The 15,531-nt window shown below is 37.2% G+C and overlaps 1 protein-coding gene across 21 annotated transcripts in view; it reads left to right on the plus strand.

Moving 5' to 3' along the window:
* PAK3 (p21 (RAC1) activated kinase 3) overlaps positions 1-15,531 on the plus strand; it is a 408,807-nt gene that overhangs the window by 226,692 nt on the left and 166,584 nt on the right. The window contains exon 1 of one of the 21 annotated variants that reach the window (XM_088795001.1): positions 2,718-2,858. The exons of the other annotated variants lie outside the window; for them this stretch is intronic. The gene's annotated coding sequence lies outside the window, so the exon portion shown is untranslated. Of the gene's footprint in view, positions 1-2,717; positions 2,859-15,531 lie in introns of those variants that run through there. 21 annotated transcript variants of the gene reach the window in all.

The raw sequence follows: 15,531 nt of genomic DNA on the forward strand, positions 1-15,531 counted from the left end.
CTAACTTGCTAGCAGAAAGTAACAGCCTTTGTAAAACAGAAAATTGTTGATTATTTTCCTGATTCCTGTGTTATTTTCTTGGTCTTCAAAGTTTTTTTCTATTAGAAAAATATCTGATGCTTTTACAGTTAAAATATTAAATAATTGTATTAAAATAGAACATGAGAGTCACCTCTCATCCTTCCCTGTAGGTTCATTTGTAATCCAGTATTTATTTAAAGATTTGGATCATTTTCCCCTCGTTTAATAAACACCTATTTCCTTTTCTGCTCAGAATTAGTATATATTTTACTCAAGATGCTAGATTTAAGCCAGGAATATATCTGTTATGTAGAAACTCTTTTAAAATATTTTACCCACCTTGCACTGTCAATTTCTTTAAATACTTAGAGCCAAGAATAAACTCTATGTTTATGCCTACCTTTCCATTGTAATTATCACAAGATATTTCCATTGTAAATATCTTGCAGTATTTTCATTGGGAAAAATAAATTTGAAGGCCCACAAACTAGCATTTTTTTTCTACCAAAAAAATAGAGGAAAACTAGAGAATTTCTCCCCATGTCAGGGGAAATGTACATTTCATGAGTCCAAGAGGTGATAAATTCCTGTGGGTCCCTTCTCATAATATGCCCCCAAACAGAATATTTGTAACTGTTCTCAGATACTTATTCTTACTCAAGTATAAGACTTCAGAAAGCTTCCCTCTGGGGAGTTATGGCACAGTGTACTCTGTGACCCCATAAGTCAGAGGATGGAGCAGAACAGCTCCAGTACTTAATTAACTTTTCTGGTAGTTAAGTAGACATTAAGGCATTTTAATTCTTAAAAACCACCAAGGCAGCATTTTATGAAAAGATTCCTGTGAGGCATTGACTAGCAGCCTCCAAGTTAATTAAAGAAATTAACCACTGAAAGTACCTGTCACCCAGCTAAAGTGTGACCAAGTCACTAAGGATCATCTATTAGGAAAAGTGAAGGTTGCCACCCATAGGAGATGGATAGCCCTTTAAAAATCTTTCTGTATCCTTCTAACATGGCTTTCCCAGAACAAAGCCTAGGAATATTGAGGTACAAAAGGCATTTTCATATAATGGATCTCCAATCCAGCCATCCTCACTGCCCCTGCCTGAAATGGCCACTATATCTGCACAGGTTGTTTGGCTCCAGGAACACATGGCACAGTACAAATTGTACCTGGGCAGGGGGAGTGGGACAAAGTAGGGGAGAGAAGGGGAAGGGCTTCTAGTGTCAAGCTAGGGGTGGTGGAACAAGTGTGCCTCCCAGGAAAGTTCCAACCTCAGCAATTCCAGTACAAGCCTCCTAACGAAATACTTTATTAGACCTCCTTTATCTCAAAGGACTTCATGGAAGATCACTGGTTAGCAACATATGGGCAACCGGCCAGTTCATAAATCTGAGCTGCATGCTAAATTTGAGCACAGATCTAGTTTATTAGCTCTTTCAATTTAAAAATCAGATATAACAGAATTGGATGTTAATGTAGGCTTACTTGGAGCACGTTTTATAGTTCACACAAAAGATTTGTGCCTGCTTTTTATGTGCCCAGCTCTGTGCTGAGTGTTATCTGTGATAGTACATGTAAGACAGGATTCCCTGTCCTCAGGTAATTTTCAATCTAGTTGCATAAATCACACACACACACACACACACACACACACACACACACACACACACTTTATAAGAAATGTCCAATAGGTGATCTTAGAGATGACAGATGTAGTGTTAGATAGGTCTTCCCCATTCCACCTCCACCATTCATTTTCCTCCTCAGCCTGTGTGAAATAGCAACCATTTTGAAGCCTGCCCCCACCATGTATACCTAGCAGCACATAGCTCCCTTGCTTGTCTTCCAGAAAACATCTTTTCTATCATATCCATATGCACAAAAAAGTTTCCCGTACATTCTTTATTATTATCCAAATGCATATCCCTTCCTGATTTCTAAGGCCATATCCCATCTATTCACCCCTCCGTCTTCTCACTTCCTCATCAATATGCTCTACAAATTTCTACTTCCAAGTTTTGCTTCTCCTATTTTTCCTACTTTAGACACCTTAACCTTTACTGCCTATCTGTTCTTTAAGACCCATCTCTTTAGTCTTACCTCTGCCATTAAGCCTTCACTGGGCACCACAGATTTCTATGATCTTTTCTTTTGACATGCTACAGCACTTATACTCTATTCTTTGAAATTAGCACCTAATTTTGTTTGATCCGATAGTGTCAATTGCTATTTCTTGTGTACTCAGCTTATTTCCCCAATGAGATCGCAAGTTTAGAATATTAAGTTCCTAATGAGTTACCCAGCATAATCTGTCATTGCTCTGCTCCTCAATTCTATATATACTTGTTAACTGACCCACTGACTGATTCAAAGGAAAAGAAGTCGGAACAATAGCAGGAGGGGAATGTTTGTTAGAGCCAAGGTTGTGAAATGCTTGCTGCTTAGAACTAGCCAGCCTATGTGCTTTTATCTTTGGAAAAATTACTTCTTTTTAAAAATGTCTTATATAATATTTTTTTAGCTTTCTGTATAATTGTGGCTTGAAATGTCACTTTTTTATTATGCCATATATAGTAACTTTGCATGCTTTCATTGCTTTTTCAAAAATGATTATTCTGTGCTTTCAGGCTAAATTTACGTAGGACAGCATTTCTCTTTGTCCTCTGTCATTCCTTTTATTTCCTGCATGCTCTGTCTTCAAGGAGCTAGAAAGTGTTCTAAAAATCATTCTGGACATGACCATATGGCATCCAATGAGAAGGCTCAACAAAACTTCCAGGAATTTTAGGGGAAGATGACAAGTGGAACTCCTACAACAAGGAAGACTCAGGTGACAGTTTTCTAAAATGCTTTCAGAAGGCAAGCATAGCACCATCCAGGTATTTTATCTGGGGGAGAATTGGTCGTTTTGCTATGCCTTGAACCCTGTGCATCTGTGTTGCCAATATATGGTTTTGACCCCAAGGTGACACCTGAGAAGAGGTATGCCTGAATGAGTACAGTCATCCCCACTGTTGGGGAAAAACAGCAACAATGCCATCACCATAAACTTCAACTATAACAACTACTCTAAAACATATCCCCCTACCCCTAGCTTTCTTGGGGAACCTTGATCATTGTCTTCTCATCTATGAACACATAATGGCAAATGGACATGACCTGTCTCCATATATTGGGTCTCATTTCATATACTGAAGGTCATTCATCCATTCATTTGTTTATTTGTTTATTAGTTAAATATTTATTGAATCAGATACTTTGCTAAATAGATGTTGGGGTACACAGGTGAATAAGTCCCAGTTCCTGCCTTTAAGAAATGGATGGCATAATGAGGGATACAGACAAGTTTAGAATTTAGTGTGGTAAGTATAATATAGAAGTGAGCACACAGGAGGGGCATCTATTCAAGACTGAGGAGAGGGGCAGTTAGGGAAGGATTCCTGGAGGAGATGACCACTGAACTGAGCTAGGCACATAATAGATGGGTGACATTTCAGATAGAAGGAGCAACATAATAAAGGCAATAGGTATGACACACTATTAGCTAACGTTCTATGAATACAACTACAAGTAGTTCAGAATAGCTAGTGCGTAGAGTGAGAGTGGGAAAGGGGTGTGAGATGGAGCTGTGGAAGTAGTTGGGGACTGGATCCTGGAGAACTTATTTATGCCACACTAAGGGCTGTGATTCTGAAGCCAATGGGGAAACATTGAAGCGGGGGAATGATATCAGACTTGTGTGCCACAGTATCACTCTAGCCACAGGAGAAGGATGGATTTGAGGGAGATGGATGGAAGGAGACAAGTCAGGCTGTTGGAGTCATGCAGGTGAGAAATAACAGTGGCCTGGCTTAAGGGCCTATATCAATATGAATAGTATAGGACAATACAGTCAAATATTTATGAAGAAGAAGTAATAGAAATAAGCAACTAATAAGATGGTGGGAGCAGAAGCTGGAGATGGATGAGGTAGGGGACACAGGAGGAGTTGTAGCTTCTTATTTTAGGTGGGGAAATGCAGTGGAGAATTAATTTACTTGTGAAAATATTTAGAGTGAGGGGCCTATGAAGCATCCAAATAGAGGTGTTCAGTAGGCAGTTAACTCCATGGGGTCAAGGTATAGCAGAGAGGTTAGGGTTGGAAACACATATGGGAAGTCACTAGTATAGATGGTAATTCAAACCATACAAGTAGATGAGGTAACCTAAGGGAGAGGTGTGATGATAAGAGGAGATGAGGACCTAGGACAGCTCTTGGGAAATACTATTTAAAGAATCAATCAAAGACCCAGAAATGTAGGAATAGACTCTAGAAAAGTGTTGCATGAAAGAAGACAGGGAGGAGTTAGTTCCATGAAGTTTATGGTTGGCAATGTCAGTTTTTGACGGAGAGATCAACCATGGTAAGGACCAAAGAATGGCCATTTTCAAGGAGGAAGTTAATTTGTGATCTAGGACTCATTGCAGTGGTTCAAGGAGTGAGGGCTAAGGAAGTCTAGATTGCCTTTTCAAGAAGTTTAAGCTAAAGAAGGAAAGGCTGAGAGACTATAGCAGCTAGAGAAAGATACAAGGCAGAAAAAGGTTTTAATTTTAAGGACAAAAGAGATCTCAGCGTGTCTTTTAAGCTAAATAGGAAGTGTCAGTAGAGAGGGAGAGATTGAAGATATAAGAAGATAACTGATGAAGTGAGACCCCTGGAGAAATTAGAAGGACTAAGATCTAGGGCACCAGTGGAGGGATAAGCCTTAGGCAAGGAGGGGACACTTCTTCCAGTGATATGTGTGTGGAGAAGATATTATTGATAGAGATACATGCATAGGAGTGGAAGAGGAAGTGAAGTCAAAAGAGTTCTAAACTGATGGCCTCCATTTTTCTCATTGAAGTAGAAGGAATTTCATATGCCGAAAGTAAGGAAGGAGAGGATGAAGCAGAAATTTGAGTGAACTGGTAAAATTCTGGAATATTCAGTAAAGAATGGGAAAGAAAGTTGGCAATGGGCAAGAAAAACATTGTCAAACACCACTGGTGACCCAACTAGGGTCTGTGAGCACCAATCTGCAGGACTATATGATTTTTCCCTAACAACTCTCAGTAGCCTCAGTATAGAAGTGAAGATTTCATGGTTGGATTCTGTCTGGATAGAGTTTTGCAGGACAATTGCAAGAGAAGGTCAAAGGGTGAGAGTTTCCAGGAAACTGGCTTAAGAGCAATTTAAATGATGGGTCAGAGTCTGGGCCAGGGAGAAGCTGAGAAACTGGCTAAAAATGGTGGGATCCAGGAATTGGAGGATTTCATGAGACCAAAGAACAGGTGAAATACTGTGTTTCCCCCAAAATAAGACCTAACCGAACTATCAGCTCTAATGCGTCTTTTGGAGCAAAAATTAATATAAGAACCATTCTTATTTTAATAAAATATAGGACCAGGTCTTTAACATGATATATGATATGATATGGTATGATATGATATGATATGATATGATATGATATGATATGCTACCGGGTCTTACATTAATTTTTACTCCAAAAGACTCATTAGAGCTGATGGTCCTGCTAGGTCTTATTTTCAGGGAAACATGGTAGGAGTAGGGCTTGAAAGAATGGTAACACTAGCAGGATGGGAGGCTGGGCTCAGAGAATGAATGAGATAACAGGGTTGAATATTTCAGATAAAGGGTCATTCTGGATAACGAAAGAGCCTGGGGTAGCTGTGATTCTCCACTCTGTCTGCACATCATCCGTGGAGCTAAAAAACTCATTTACCCAGATCCCACACCCAGAAATCCTGACATAGTAGGTTCTGGGTGGACCCTGGACATTGGTATTTTATAGAACTGTGCAAGACATTCTGATGTGCAGTTCTGATTGAGAACCACTGGTTTAAAAGGTAGTGATGAGAATGGATTGCAGAAGTGGAAGGGAAGTTAAGTTCATTAGAGTTGAGGAAGTCAAGGAGTTGAAAGGATGTGAAAGGATTCCATTTATATTTTACATTTCAGAGTGATGGCAGCATTGAGTGTAGGAAGGAATACTGGGAACCAAAGTCCTCAGTGGATGTGAGGGATTGGCCAGGAGAACTAAATTGCAATAACCGCAAAGGGAGTGGGTTTTGCAGGCAAGTGCAGTAGTACTGACCTCAAATAAAACAATTTGGAATAAAAAGGGGAAACCACTGCCCTTCCCCATTCCCCCAGGCCTAAAGACTTGGGATGGGGAAGAATGAGCAGTGTTCGTCAGGATTATCTGAAGAAATGGTACCCTCATTGGACAGGAAGATTTACAGTTGTTTTTCCTTAACCCAAGCTGCTTAATGGAAATACCTGATGAATTTTTTTAAAATTTAATTTTATTAAATTTATTGGGGTGACAATTGTTAGTAAAATTACATAGATTTCAGGTGTACAATTCTGTATTACATCATCTATAAATCCCATTGTGTGTTCATCACCCAGAGTCATTTCTCCTTCCATCACCATATATTCGATCCCCCTTATCCTCATCTCCCACCTCCCAACCCCCGCCCCCCTTACCCTCTGGCAACCACTCAACTATTGTCTGTGTCTATGAGTTTCTGTTTCTCATTTGTTTGTCTTGTTCTTTTGTTGTTTTTGGTTTATATACCACAAATCAGTGAAATCACATGGTTCTCTGCTTTTTCTGTCTGACTTGTTTATGAATTTTTAAAATGAAATGTGCTTTGGGCCACCCCGTACTACCTGAATCTGAATATCTGTGGGTGGAGCTCTGATCTCTCTCTCTCTCTCTCTCTCTCTCTCTCTTTTAAGTTTCTGAAATGAGAGTTATGCACAGTGAAGTTTGAGAACCTAAGGTAGAAAGTGAAAAGGGGCATTTAATGAAGAGCTTGAAGGTGTAGGGGAATTTGTAATCGAACAAGTTCTAGCCACTGGAGGAAGTGCAGAACATTGGGGTGGGGCGTATAGGAGATGGCAGATGACTAGAGAGACTTTTCTTTTAAAGGTAGTGGGTTGCAGAAAGGTGTCAGGATGAGAGACAGGGTAGATTAGCTGGCCCTTGGAGATACAACCAGAACTTATGTACATCTAGAGGGTCCCAAGGCCAAACGTTCTTTGCAGTTTGTGGTCTAGTCAGCAATTTGCGGACTTTGTTCTAAGTGCCTGTAAGATATGGGTGATATGTTTAGAAACTAGCATTCATCAACCCAGAGCTGATCAGGCTGAGTCTTATTCCAAAATTTAGGTTAGGCTGAATCTTAATATAAAAGACCAATGCTCACAGAATTTTCTGGGGGAGATAGAGACATTGTAGTGTTCTTAAAAAAAGGTCTCATCTACACTCCATTCAATCACTAAACATTTACTGAAAACTAGGGCTCAAATATGTTGAAGTTATTTTTAAATTATACTTAGTAATAAATAGTGTAGCTATTAAGAGCTTAGGTTTCATAGCCACAGTTGGGACCTCAGTTCAAATGCTGACTCTCATATCTGCCAGCTGTATAACCTGGGTATGTGGTTTAACCTCACTGAATCTCACTGTCCTCATCCATAAAACAACAATAATAAAGCCTATCTTATAATATTGTGATTAAATGAGATAAACTTAGAAGCACTTTGCACATGGTGAATGTTCCATAAATTATAGTTATTAACTGTGCAGACATAAGGCAGGTGCTAGGGAATGTGACAATGTATAAGATACAGTCTCTGCTGTCACATATCTCAAATTTTAGCTAGAAAGACATGTATGTAAAGAAGAAATAACAATCCACTTTTGATAAGTGTCAAGCTCAGATTATACACGAGGTAGCATGCATAAAAAGACCTTTAACTTTGTCTGCAGAGGGAAGACAGGAAAGACTTGCTAAAGGAGAGGAAGCCCAAGAGTGAGTCTTCAAGAATAAGGACTAATAGGAGTTATCCGCACAAAGCAGAGGGGGAACAATAAAAAGTAAGACTTCCCAGGCTTTAACCTAGCTAGCATGTATAAAAGCTTGGCAGTAAAAGAGCAGGGAATGGATGAAAATCGTGAAAGGGATTAAGAAATACAAATTGCCTGTTATAAAAATAGTCACAAGGCTGTATAAAGTGCAGTATAGGGAATATAGTCAATAGTTTTGTAATAACTATGTATGATGTCAGATGGGTTCTAGACTTATTTGAGTGGTCACTATGTATGGTATATAAATGTCTAACCACTATGATGTATACCTGAAACTAATATAATATTGTATGTCAACCATAATTGAAAAATAAATTTTAAAAATAGAGAAAATCCAGCAGTTTAGGAAGCATGAAATGGGTATGGGACAGGGGGGCCATGACAAGAATAGACGATGGAGAGGAAAGATGGAGGCAGATCATGCAGGCCCTGGGATAGCATGCTAAGGAGCATAAACTTTTAACATATGGGTAATGAAAAGCCATTTAAGGACCTTAGAAAAAGGCAGGAATGCAGTCAGATTATTATATATAAAAATATTACTCTAGCCACAGTGTAATGAATTGCAAGGGGAAATACTGGAGGCAGTAAGACCAGATGAGAAATGCTAGTGCTGTGGTCTAAGATAATGGATGAAAGGAAGAAGATGGATTTACAAAGCAGACAAGTAAGTTCACGAACTCATCCTAGAAAAGTGCTACATAACTCATTGCTGAATATCACTATGGTCACATTCAAAGTACTCCCCTTGGGAAGCTATGCACTGACGACAGTGACTAGTCCACCCTTCAAAGCAATTCTGGAACTCTTTTTCTGGAGTGGTCATCAGAGCTGTCATCGTATTACCCTTGATGTCCTGAATGTCATCAAAATGTCTTCCTTTGAATATTTCCTTTATCTTCGGGTAAAGAAAGAAGTCATTGGGGGATGGATCAGGTGAGTAAGGAAGGTGTTCCAATACAGTTATTTGTTTACTGGTTAAAAACTCCCTCACAGACAGTGCCGTGTGAGCTGGTGCATTGTCGTGATGCAAGAGCCATAAATTGTTGGTGAAAAGTTCAGGTCGTCAAACTTTTACACATACCTTTTCAGCACTTCCAAATAGTATAAAGTTGACTAACTGTTTGCCCAGTTGGTACAAAATCATAACGAATAATCCCTGTGATATGAAAAAAAAAAAAAAAATGGTTAGCGATATAATTGCAACAAGTTCGCGGACTTGATTGTCATACCTCATATTCTTATTCATTTATTTTTGCTTTTACTCTCTTTGTCTTTGAGATCAAATTCATAAAATCCTCTTTGAACCCAAGGTTCATAAGTTTAGTACCTATGCTTTCTTCTATGCAATTTGTTGTTTCAGGTCTTATATTTAGGTCTTTGATCCATTTTGAGTTAATTTTCATACACGGTGACAGATAGCAGTCTAGTTTCATTATTTTGCACATGGCTTTCCAATTTTCCCAGCACCATTTATTGAGGAGGCTGTCTTTTCTGCATTGTACGTCTTTAGCTCCTTTGTCAAAAATTATCTGCCCATATATATGTGAGTTTATTTCTGGGTTTTTAATTCTATTCCATTAATCTTGTGACTGTTTTCCTGCCAATACCATGCTGTTTTGATTAATGTCACTTTGTAATACAACTTGAAGAAAGGAAGTGTGCTATCCCAGTCTTGTTCTTAGGGTTGCTTTGGCTATGTGGGGTCTTCGTGATTTTATACAAATCTGATTATTTATTTGTTATATTTCTTGATAAAATGCCATTGGGATTTTGATGGAGATTGTTAAATCTGTATATTGCTTTGGGTATTATGGCCATTTTAACTATGTTGATTCTTCCAATCCATGAGCACGGAATATCTTTCCATTTCTTTGTGTCTTCTTCAATTTCTTTCAATAATGTTTTATAGCTTTCAGTGTATGGGTCCTTCTCATTCTTTGTTAAGTTTATTCCTAAGTATTTTACTCTTTTTTTTTACAATTGCAAAGGAATTTCTTTTCATTTCTTTTTCTGAAATTTCATTTTTAGTATATATGAATGCAATGGACTTTAGTACATTAATTTTGTATCCTGCAATTTTACTGTATTTCCTTATTATTTCTAATAGTTTTATGGTGGAGTCTTTAGGGTTTTCTGTAGAAAGACTCATGTTATCTGCAAAAAGTGACAACTTCTTCATTCCCAATTTGGATGCCTTTTATTTCTTTCTCTTGCCTGATTACTCTAGCTAGGACTTCCAATACTATTTAGAATAACACTGGTGAATGGGGGCATCCCTGTCTTGTTCCTGACTTCACAGGAAAAATCTTTCAATTTTACACCATTAAGTATGATATAAGCTGAGGGTTTGTCATATATAGCCTTTATTATATTTAAGTACTTTCCTTCTATTCTCATTTTATTAAGTATTTTAATGATAAATGGATGTCCTATCTTGTCAAATGCTTTTTCTGCATCTAATGATACAATCATATGATTTGTATCTTTATTTGGTCTGTAGTTCTCTTCTTTGTGTTGTCCTTACCAGGTTTTTGTATCAGGGTAATGTTGGCCTATTACAATGAGTAGGGGAGTACTGTCTCTTCTTAAATTTTTGGAAGAGTTTGAGTAGAACAGTTATTAAATCCTCTTTGAAGGTTTGGTACAATTCACTAGTAAAGCCATCTAGTCCCAGACTTTTGCTTTTGGGAAGGTTCTGGATGACTGATTCAATTACTTTACTGGTGATCAGTCTGTTTAGATTTTCCAGTTATTCATGGCTAGGAAGGCTATATGTTTTAAGAATGTGTCCATTTCTTCTAGATTATTAAATTTGGTGGCATATATTCCTTCATAGTATTCTTGGATGATCTTTTGTATTTCTGCGGTGTCAGTGATAACTTCCCCTTTTTCGTTTCTGATTTTGTTAATTAGTGTCTTCTCTATTTTTATCTTTTTTAGTCTAGCCAAGGGTTTGTCAATTTTGTTAATCTTTTCAAAGAACCAGCTCTTTGTCACATTAATTTTTTCTATTGTCTTTTTGTTCTCTATTTCATTTAGTTCTGCTCTGATTTTTATTATTTCCTTTCTTCTGTTGACCTTGGGTTTCATTTGTTCTTTTTTTTCTAGTTCTATAAGTGTCAGGTGAGGTTATTTATTTGGGATTTTTCTTGTTTCTTGAGATAGGCCTGTAATGATATAAATTTCCCTCTTAAAAGTGCTTTCACTGCATCACAAAAAATTTGGTAGGACACATTTTCATTCTTATTTGTTTCTATGTAAATTTTGATCACTCCTCTAATTTCTTCTTTGACCCAATCGCTATTTAAGAGTATGTTGTTTAATCTCCACGTATTTGTGATTTTTCCTGCTTTCTTTTTGGAGTTGATATCCAATTTCAAAGCCTTGTGATCAGAGAATATTCTTGGTATGATGTCAATTTTCTTAAATCTGCCTAGCCTAGATTTATGTCTCAATATATGGTCTATCCTTGAGAATGTTCCATGTGCACTAGAAAAAAATTTATAGTCTGATGTTTTCGGATGAAGTGTTCTATAAATGTCAATTATGTCCATTTCATCCAATGTGTCATTTATGGCTTCTATTTCATTATTTATTTCATCTTTTGATGATCTATCCATAGCTGTCAATGATGTATTAAGGTCTCCTAGTATATTTGTGTGTTTTTCATTTTATTTTATTTTATTTTATTTTTTTTATTTTTTATTTTTTAAATTTTATTTTATTAAATTTATTGGGGTGACAATTGTTAATAAAATTACATAGATTTCAAGTGTATGATTCTGTATTACATCATCTATAAATCCCATTATGTGTTCACCACCCAGAGTCAGTTCTCCTTCCATCACCATATATTTGATCCCCCTTACCCTCATCTCCCACCCCCCATCCCGCTTACCCTCTGGTAACCACTAAACTATTGTCTGTGTCTATGCGTTTCTGTTTCTCATTTGATTGTCTTGTTCTTTTGGTGTTTTTGGTTTATATACCACATATCAGTAAAATCATATAGTTCTCTGCTTTTTCTGTCTGACTTATTTCGCTAAGCATTATACTCTCAAGATCCATCCATGTTGTCACAAATGTTCCTATGTCACCTTTGTTTACCGCCGAATAGTATTCCATTGTGTATACCACAACCTCTATATCCACTGATCTATCGAAGGACAATTTGGTTATGCCCATGTCTTGGCCACCGTAAACAAAGCTGCAATGAACATTGGAGCACACGTGTGTTTCTTTTTTGTTTTTTTGTTTTTAATTTTATTTTATTAAATTTGTTGGGGTGACAATTGTTAGTAAAATTACATAGATTTCAGGTGCACAATTCTGTATTACATCATCTATAAATCCCTTTGTGTGTTCACCACCCAGAGTCAGTTCTCCTTCCATCACCATATATTTGATCCCCCTTACCCTCATCTCCCACCCCCCACCCCCCACCCCCCTTACCCTCTGGCAACCACCAAACCATTGTCTGTGTCTATGAGTTTCTGTTTCTCATTTGTTTGTCTTGTTCTTTTGTTGCTTTTGGTTTATATACCACATATCAGTGAAATCACATGGTTCTCTGCTTTTTCTGTCTGACTTATTTCGCTCAGCATTACACTCTCAAGATCCATCCATGTTGTCGCAAATGTTCCTATATCATCTTTTCTTACTGCCGAATAGTATTCCATTGTGTATATATACCACAACTTCTTTATCCATTCATCTATCGAAGGACATTTTGGTTGTTTCCATGTCTTGGCCACCGTAAAGAAACCTGCAATGAACATTGGAGCACACGTGTCTTTATCTCTAAATGTTTTCAGATTTTTTGGGTAGATACCCAGGAGAGGGATTGCTGGGTCATATGGCAATTCTATTCGTAATTCTTTGAGGAACCTCCACACTGCCTTCCATAACGGCTGCACCAGTCTGCATTCCCACCAACAGTGTATGAGGGTTCCTTTTTCTCCACAGCCTCTCCAACACTTGGTACTATTTGTCTTGTGGATGATAGCCATTCTGACTGGGGTGAGGTGATATCTCATTGTAGTTTTGATTTGCATTTCTCTGATGATTAGTGATGTTGAGCATTTTTTTATATGTCAATTTGCCATTTGTATGTCCTCTTTGGAGACATGTCTCTTCAAATCCTCTGCCCATTTTTCAATTGGATTGTCAGTTTTTTTGTTGTTGAGTTGCATGAGTTCCTTGTATATTCTGGATATTAGCCCCTTATCAGAGGCACTATTTGCAAAAATCTTCTCCAATTCAGTTGGTGGCCTCTTTATTTTGTTGATGGTTTCTTTTACTGTGCAGAAGCTTTTAAGTTTCATATAGTCCCATTCGTTTATTTTAGCTTTTACTTTCATTGCCTTTGGAGGCAAATTCATAAAATGCTCTTTGAACTCAAGGTCCATGATTTTAGTACGTATGTTTTCTTCTATGCAGTTTATTGTGTCAGGACTTATGCTTAGGTCTTTGATCCATTTTGAATTAACTTTAGTACATGGTGACAAATAGCAGTCCAGTTTCATTCTTTTGCACGTGGCTATCCAATTCTCCCAGCACCATTTACTGAAGAGGCTGTCTTTCCTTCATTGTATGTTTTCAGCTTCTTTGTCAAAAATCATCTGTCCATATTTATGTGGTTTTATTTCTGGGTTCTCAATTCTATTCCATTGGTCTACGTGTCTGTTTTTCTACCAATACCATGCTGTTTTGATTATTGTAGCCCTGTAGTACAAGCCAAAGACAGGAAGTGTGATACCTCCATTATTGTTTTTTTTTTTTTTTTTCTTAACATTGCTTTAGCCTTTTGGGGTCTTTTGTGTTTCCAAACAAATCTGATGATTTTTTGTTCTATTTCTTTAAAAAAAGTTATGGGATGTTGATGGAGATTGCATTGAATCTGCATATTGCTTTGGGAAATATGGCCATTTTAACTATGTTGATTCTTCCAATCCATGAGCACGGAATGTCTTTCCATTTCTTTGTGTCTTCTTCAATTTCTTTCAAAAATGTCTTAGAGTTTTCAGCATATAGGTCTTTCACATCCTTGGTTAAGTTTAGTCCTAGGTGTTTCATTCTTTTTGCTGCAATTGCAAAAGGAATTGTTTTTTGTATTTCTTTTTCTGAGATTTCATTGTTAGAATATAGGAAAGCAACGGACTTTTGTACATTGATTTTGTAGCTAGCAAAATTACTGTATTCATTGATTGTTTCCAATATCATTTTGGTGGAGTCTTTAGGGTTTTCTATATATAGCATCTTGTCATCTGCAAAGAGTGATAATTTAACTTCTTCATTCCCAATTTGGATGCCTTGTATTTCTTTCTGTTGCCTGATTGCTCTGGCAAGGACTTCCAACACTATGTTGAAAAGCAGAGGTGATAGGGGAAAGCCCTGTCATGTTCCTGAACGTAGAGCAAAGATCTTCAGTTTTTCACAATTAATTATAAGATTAGCAGAGGGCTTGTCATATATGGCCTTTATTATGTTAAGGTATTTTCCTTCTATACCCATTTTATTAAGTGCTTTAATCATAAATGGATGTTGTATCTTGTCAAATGCGTTTTCTGCATCAATTGATATAATCATATGATTTTTGTCCTTTATTTTGTTTATGTGATGTATCACATTGATGGATTTGCGTATGTTGAACCATCCTTGTGCCCCGGGGATGAACCCCACTTGGTCGTGATGAATAATCTTTTTAATGCATTGTTGTATTCGATTTGCTAGAATTTTATTTAGGATTTTTGCATTGGTATTCATCAGAGATACTGGTCTGTAGTTTTCTTTTTCTGTGCTGTCCTTACCAGGTTTTGGTGTCAGGGTAATGTTGGTCTCATAAAGTGAGTTAGGGAGACTGTCTCTTCTTCAACTTTTTGGAAGAGTTTGAGCAGGATTGGTATTAAATCCTCTTTGAAGGTTTGGTAGAATTCACTAGTGAAGCCATCTGGTCCTGGACTTTTGCTGTTGGGAAGTTTTAGATGACTGCCTCAATTTCATTACTGGTGATCGGTCTGTTTAGATTTTCCAGTTCTTCATGGTTCAGCCTTGGAAGGCTATATGTTTCTAAGAACTTATCCATTTCTTCTAGGTTATTGAATTTGGTGGCATATAGTCCTTCATAGTATTCTTGGATGATCTTTTGTATTTCTGCGGTGTCAGTGATAACTTCCCCTTTTTCGTTTTTGATTTTGTTAATTAGTGTCTTCTCTCTTTTTATCTTTTTTAGTCTAGCCAAGGGTTTGTCAATTTTGTTAATCTTTTCAAAGAACCAGCTCTTTGTCACATTAATTTTTTCAATTGTCTTTTTGTTTTCTATTTCATTTAGTTCTGCTCTAATTTTTGTTATTTCCTTTCTTCTGCTGACCTTGGGTTTTAATTGTTCTTCTTTTTCTAGTTCTTTAAGGTGTAACATGAGATTATTTATTTGGGATTTTTCATATTTCTTGAGATAGGCCTGTAATGAGATAAATTTCCCTCTCAAAACTGCTTTCACTGCATCCCTAAAATGTTGGTAGGATGTATTTTCATTGTCATTTGTTTCTATGTATCTTTTGATCTCTCCTCTAACTTCTTCTT

Source organism: Rhinolophus sinicus, chromosome 18 (genome assembly GCF_057876585.1).
Source record: "Rhinolophus sinicus isolate RSI-liver-muscle chromosome 18, RSI-T2T, whole genome shotgun sequence".
NCBI lineage: Eukaryota > Metazoa > Chordata > Mammalia > Chiroptera > Rhinolophidae > Rhinolophus > Rhinolophus sinicus.